The 5,565-nt window shown below is 27.1% G+C and overlaps 2 pseudogenes; one reads left to right on the forward strand and one right to left on the reverse strand.

The window, feature by feature from the left end:
- The first annotated feature begins 209 nt into the window (after positions 1-209).
- LOC145982875 (cytochrome c oxidase subunit 3 pseudogene) lies at positions 210-979 on the forward strand (annotated as a pseudogene).
- A 1,059-nt stretch (positions 980-2,038) lies between these two features.
- Positions 2,039-4,325, reverse strand: LOC145982871 (NADH-ubiquinone oxidoreductase chain 5 pseudogene; annotated as a pseudogene).
- Positions 4,326-5,565: the final 1,240 nt, after the last annotated feature.

Raw genomic sequence — 5,565 nt, forward strand, 5'->3', positions numbered from 1 at the left:
TATCAGTGCGACTAGCAGCAAACATAATAGTTGGACATTTAATAATATCAATAATTGGAAATACAGGAACAATATTAGAAATTATTGGACTTTCAATATTAATTTTAGCACAAATTATATTAATTATTATAGAAACAGCCGTAGCATTTATCCAATCTTATGTATTTGCCTTATTAATTGTTATTTATTCTAGAGAATCAAAATAAACAATGTCAGCAAACCAAAACCACCCATATCACCTAGTAGATCAAAGCCCATGACCAGCAACAGGAGCTATTAGAGCAATAATATTAACAACAGGGATAATTAGATGATTTCACCAACAAAATATAATTCTATTATCAATAGGAATAACAACTATACTTCTTACAATAATTCAATGATGACGAGATATTTCACGAGAGGGAACATATCAAGGATTACATACAAATCAAGTTATAATAGGACTACGATGGGGCATAATTCTATTTATTATCTCAGAGGTATTATTTTTTGTATCCTTCTTTTGAGCATTTTTCCATAGAAGATTATCCCCAACAATTGAACTGGGGATATTATGACCACCAAGGGGAATTACTCCATTTAACCCAATACAAGTACCTTTATTAAATACAGCAATTTTACTAGCCTCAGGAGTAACAGTAACATGAGCCCATCATGGGTTATTAGAAAAAAACCACTCACATACAACGCAAGCCCTTATATTAACACTAATATTAGGAATATATTTTACTATTCTTCAGGCATATGAATATTATGAATCCCCCTTTACTATCGCTGATGCAGTATATGGATCCACATTCTTTATAGCAACAGGATTTCATGGGTTACATGTTATTATTGGATCAACATTCCTAGGGGTATGTTTAGCTCGACACATCTTATGCCATTTTTCACCAACACAGCACTTCGGATTTGAAGCAGCAGCCTACATTTCGTAGATGTAGTATGATTATTCCTTTATATTTCAATTTACTGATGAGGTAGATAATTTACTTAGTATATTTAAAGTACGCTTAACTTCCAATTAAAAAGATTATAATAAAATAAAGTAAATAATTAATATAATCATAAGTACCTCATTATTAATTATAATAATTACCTCAATTGTAATAATATTATCCACATTACTATCAAAAAAATAATTACAGACCGAGAAAAAAGATCACCGTTTGAGTGTGGATTTGACCCAAAATCCTCAGCACGAATTCCATTCTCTATAAAATTCTTTCTAATTGCAGTAATTTTTCTAATTTTTGATGTAGAAATTGTATTACTATTACCAATGACAGTTATTATTACTAATTCAAAACTAATATATTGAATATGTGTTAGACTCCTATTCCTATTAATCTTGCTTTTAGGTTTATATCATGAATGAACCCAAGGATCACTAGAATGAGCATGCTAGAGTAATAGTTAATAATAATATTTGAGTTGCATTCAAAAGGTATTGAATAGTTCAATTTACTTTATTGAGCAAGAAGCAAAAGCAATCAGCTTCGACCTGAATAAATTGGTATATATTACCCTTGCTTATTTGACTGAAGCCAAAGGAAGGCGGCATATTAATGTTAATAATAAAATTAGGATTATCTCCTCAGTTAAGGGGTATATTATTAAGTGGGGGCTGCTAACTTCCATCTTTAGTGGTGAAACTCCATTAATACTCTCACACTATTTCTTTAGTATAAAATTACATTATCTTTTCATGATAAAGCTGAACTTTAAATAAGTTCAAGAAATGCCTATAGAATTATTTTATCCTTCCTAATAACTTCAATATTATGCTTTATTATAAGCTATATAAACACATATAAATTATTAATAAAATTACTATTAAAAATGAAAATATAAAATAAATATTAAAATAATTAGAATGTATTAATTGGATATTTAAAGAACCACTCCTTATATATTTATAGACTCCCTGTCCCCACATAAGTTCACTTCATCCATAATCAACAGCCTTAATATATAGACCTCCAGTAATAAATGAACTACCAATTAATCCACCAGAGGATAAATAAGGTAAAAATCATATCCCCCCTAATAAATAATATATTATTTTATTATTAAAAAATGGATAAATTTCGAACAAGAAAGATGTAATATTATACCCAATTCACCCTCCCAATAAAATACATATAATTGCCCCTATTTTCAAACTAAGTGGGATAATAATAACAAAAACAGAAGGAAATATTAATCATATTAACCCAGAACCACCTACAATAGATAAGAATAATAGGCCTAACATACCTTTAAATATGCCTCATCCCCCATCATCTGAAAAGAATTGAAATGATATACCTCTATAAGATTTACCAACTAAAAAATAATTTAATCAAAAACTATAGGCTATAGTTATACCCGTAGAAACTCATAATAAAACAAATATTACTAAATTAAAAGAAGATATACTTAATATTTCCAAAATTAAATCCTTAGAATAAAACCCAGCCAAAAACGGTATTCCACATAAGGCAAGACTAGAAATTATTATACAAGAAATAGTTATTGGTATTTTATTAATTAATTAATTAATTAACGAATATCCTGAACATCCCCTATTACATGAATAACTACACCGGCACATAAAAACAATAAAGACTTAAATATAGCATGTGTCAATAAATGGAAAAATGATAACTCCTTTAACCCCACAGATAATGTTAACATTATTAACCCAAGTTGTCTTAATGTAGATAAAGCAATAATTTTCCTCAAATCATATTCAAAATTAGCACCAACCCCAGCTATAAATATAGTTAACCCTGACAGTAATAAGAGTATCCTACCAAAAACAGTATATATATCAGTATATCTCCAAAACGAATTAATAAATAAACTCCAGCAGTAACCAAAGTAGAAGAATGAACTAATGCAGAAACTGGGGTGGGTGCAGCCATAGCTGCCGGCAATCATGCAGAAAATGGAATTTGTGCACTCTTTGTTATCCCAGCAATAATAATAAATCTAGTAATTAATATTATATCAAAGTCAGAAACTAATCATAAATAATAGATATAATTTCAGCTACCATAATTTAATATTCAAGCAATAGATAATAAAATAAATATATCACCAATTCGGTTAGACAAAGCAATTAATATTCCAGCAGAATAGGAACGAACATTCTGATAATAAATTACTAGGCAGTAAGAAACTAGTCCTAGACCATCCCATCCTAAAATAATTCTAATAATATTAGGAGAAATAATTAAAAACATTATAGACCCGACAAATAATAAAACTAAAATAATAAATCGATTTATATTATAATCCCCTTCTATATAAGAACCTCTATAATTAATAACCATAGAAGAGATATATATAACTAATCCTATAAAAATTAAAGATATTCAATCAAATAATATTGTTATGATAATACTAGAACTATTCAAATTAACAATATTTCACTCAATAAAAATTGTAATATCCCTAATTAAAAATATCATCCCTAATAATAATAAAATTATTCTACAATTTATAAAATAATTGATACTATACTTGTAATAAAAAAATTAAAAAACATTGATCTAAGAACTTTTTAGCTACCAGTAAGTCCACAACTTACTATTCTACTTAAACTACTTAAATAATTTAAATTCAATGAAATATTGGAGAACAAAAAACAATTAAAAAATTTAATGGAAATAAATGACAAAATAATAATAAATATTCACGAATGTTACTTCTTCAGCAAGAAAATACACCAGAGTAGTATATTCCATGTTGAGTGTAAGAATATAAATATAAAGTATAACCAGCACTTAAAAAGGAGAGTAATGCAACACCTACAAAACTAAAGTAGGATCACCCAATAATTCTATTTAATAGACTAATTTCACCCAACAGATTAATAGAAGGGGGGGCAGCTATATTAGTAATTCTCAATATAAATCATCATAAAGATAATCTAGGAATATAACTAATTATCCCCCTATTAATTAATATACTACGACTACCTAATCGTTCATAAGTAATATTTACTAGACAAAATATTCCAGAAGAACAAAGACCATGTGCTACTATTAAAGTAAGACTACCATTTATTCCTCATGCCCCTATAGTTATAATCCCCATCTAAACAAGACCTATATGTGCTACAGATGAATATGCAACCAAAGCCTTTAAATCAATTTGACGTATACAAACAAGACTAATTATTCAAATTCCAACAATGCTAATACCAAATCAAAAAATATTATATTTAACAGCTAATCTCTCAATACAAGAAATAATTCGCAAAATCCCATACCCTCCGAGCTTTAATAAAATCCCAGCCAAAATCATAGACCCACTAACTGGAGCCTCAACATGAGCCCTAGGTAATCACAAATGAACCAAAAATATAGGTATTTTTACTAAAAAGGCAAACACCATTCTAATATATCAATATTAATATATCTAAATATATATATATGTAAACCCCCCACCTTATAATTTAACATAAAAATACCAACCAAAAGAGGTAAAGAAGCAAGTAATGTATAAAAAAGTAAATATACCCCCGCTTGTACTCGTTCTGGCTGATACCCTCACCCTAAAATTAAAAATAAAGTAGGTACTAATGATCCCTCAAAAACAAATAAAATTAAAAAAAAATTATTCTTATAAAAGTTAATATTAACAATAATAATAAAATAATTAACAAAAATATAAATCTACAAGGATAAAAATAAAAAGATATAATACTATTTCTAGCCACTATTATTAAAAAAATAATTCAAATGCTAAGCAAAATTAAAGAGTAAGACATCACATCTAAGCCAATAAAATAACCAGCCCCCCATACTCCGATACCAAATCATACTATTAATAAAAACAAAAAACAACCAAAAATAATAGAAATTTGAACCACCATTCATAAAGAACTATTAAATCTCAAAAGGATTAAAAATATAAAATAAAAAATATATTTTAACATTTCAATAATACAAAAGAATTAAAATAATCATTACCATGAGTACGTGTAACTCATACTATAACAGATAGACCAAGAGCCCCCTCACATACACAAAACGAAATAAATAATAAACAAAAATAAGCTTCTTCCTGATTATTAATAAAATAATAAGTTATATATAAATATAAGGATAACACAATAAATTCAAGTCTTAATAGAGTTACTAATAAGTGCCTACGATGAGAAATATAGCATAAAAATCTAGTAAATAAAATAAATAATATAAATAATACTCTTAACATAAGTTTTTATAGTTTAATAAAAACAATGGTCTTGTAAATCATTAATGAATTAATAATTCTAAAAACATCAAGGAAGATATAATTACATCATCATTAGCTCCCAAAGCCAATATTTTTATTAAACTACCCCTTGATATTAAAATAAAATTAATACTAATTACTGTTATATTACTATTAGCACTAATAATATTATACATAAAACATCCACTGTCTATGGGGATCACACTAATTATACAAACTATTACTGCATGCCTAACAATATCCACATTCTTAAAATCCACATGACTTTCCTATGTATTATTTCTAGTATTTTTAGGAGGAATATTAGTTCTATTTATTTATACAACAAGA

This window comes from Lepisma saccharinum, unplaced genomic scaffold, assembly GCF_977018435.1.
Source record: "Lepisma saccharinum unplaced genomic scaffold, izLepSacc3.1 HAP1_SCAFFOLD_459, whole genome shotgun sequence".
NCBI lineage: Eukaryota > Metazoa > Arthropoda > Insecta > Zygentoma > Lepismatidae > Lepisma > Lepisma saccharinum.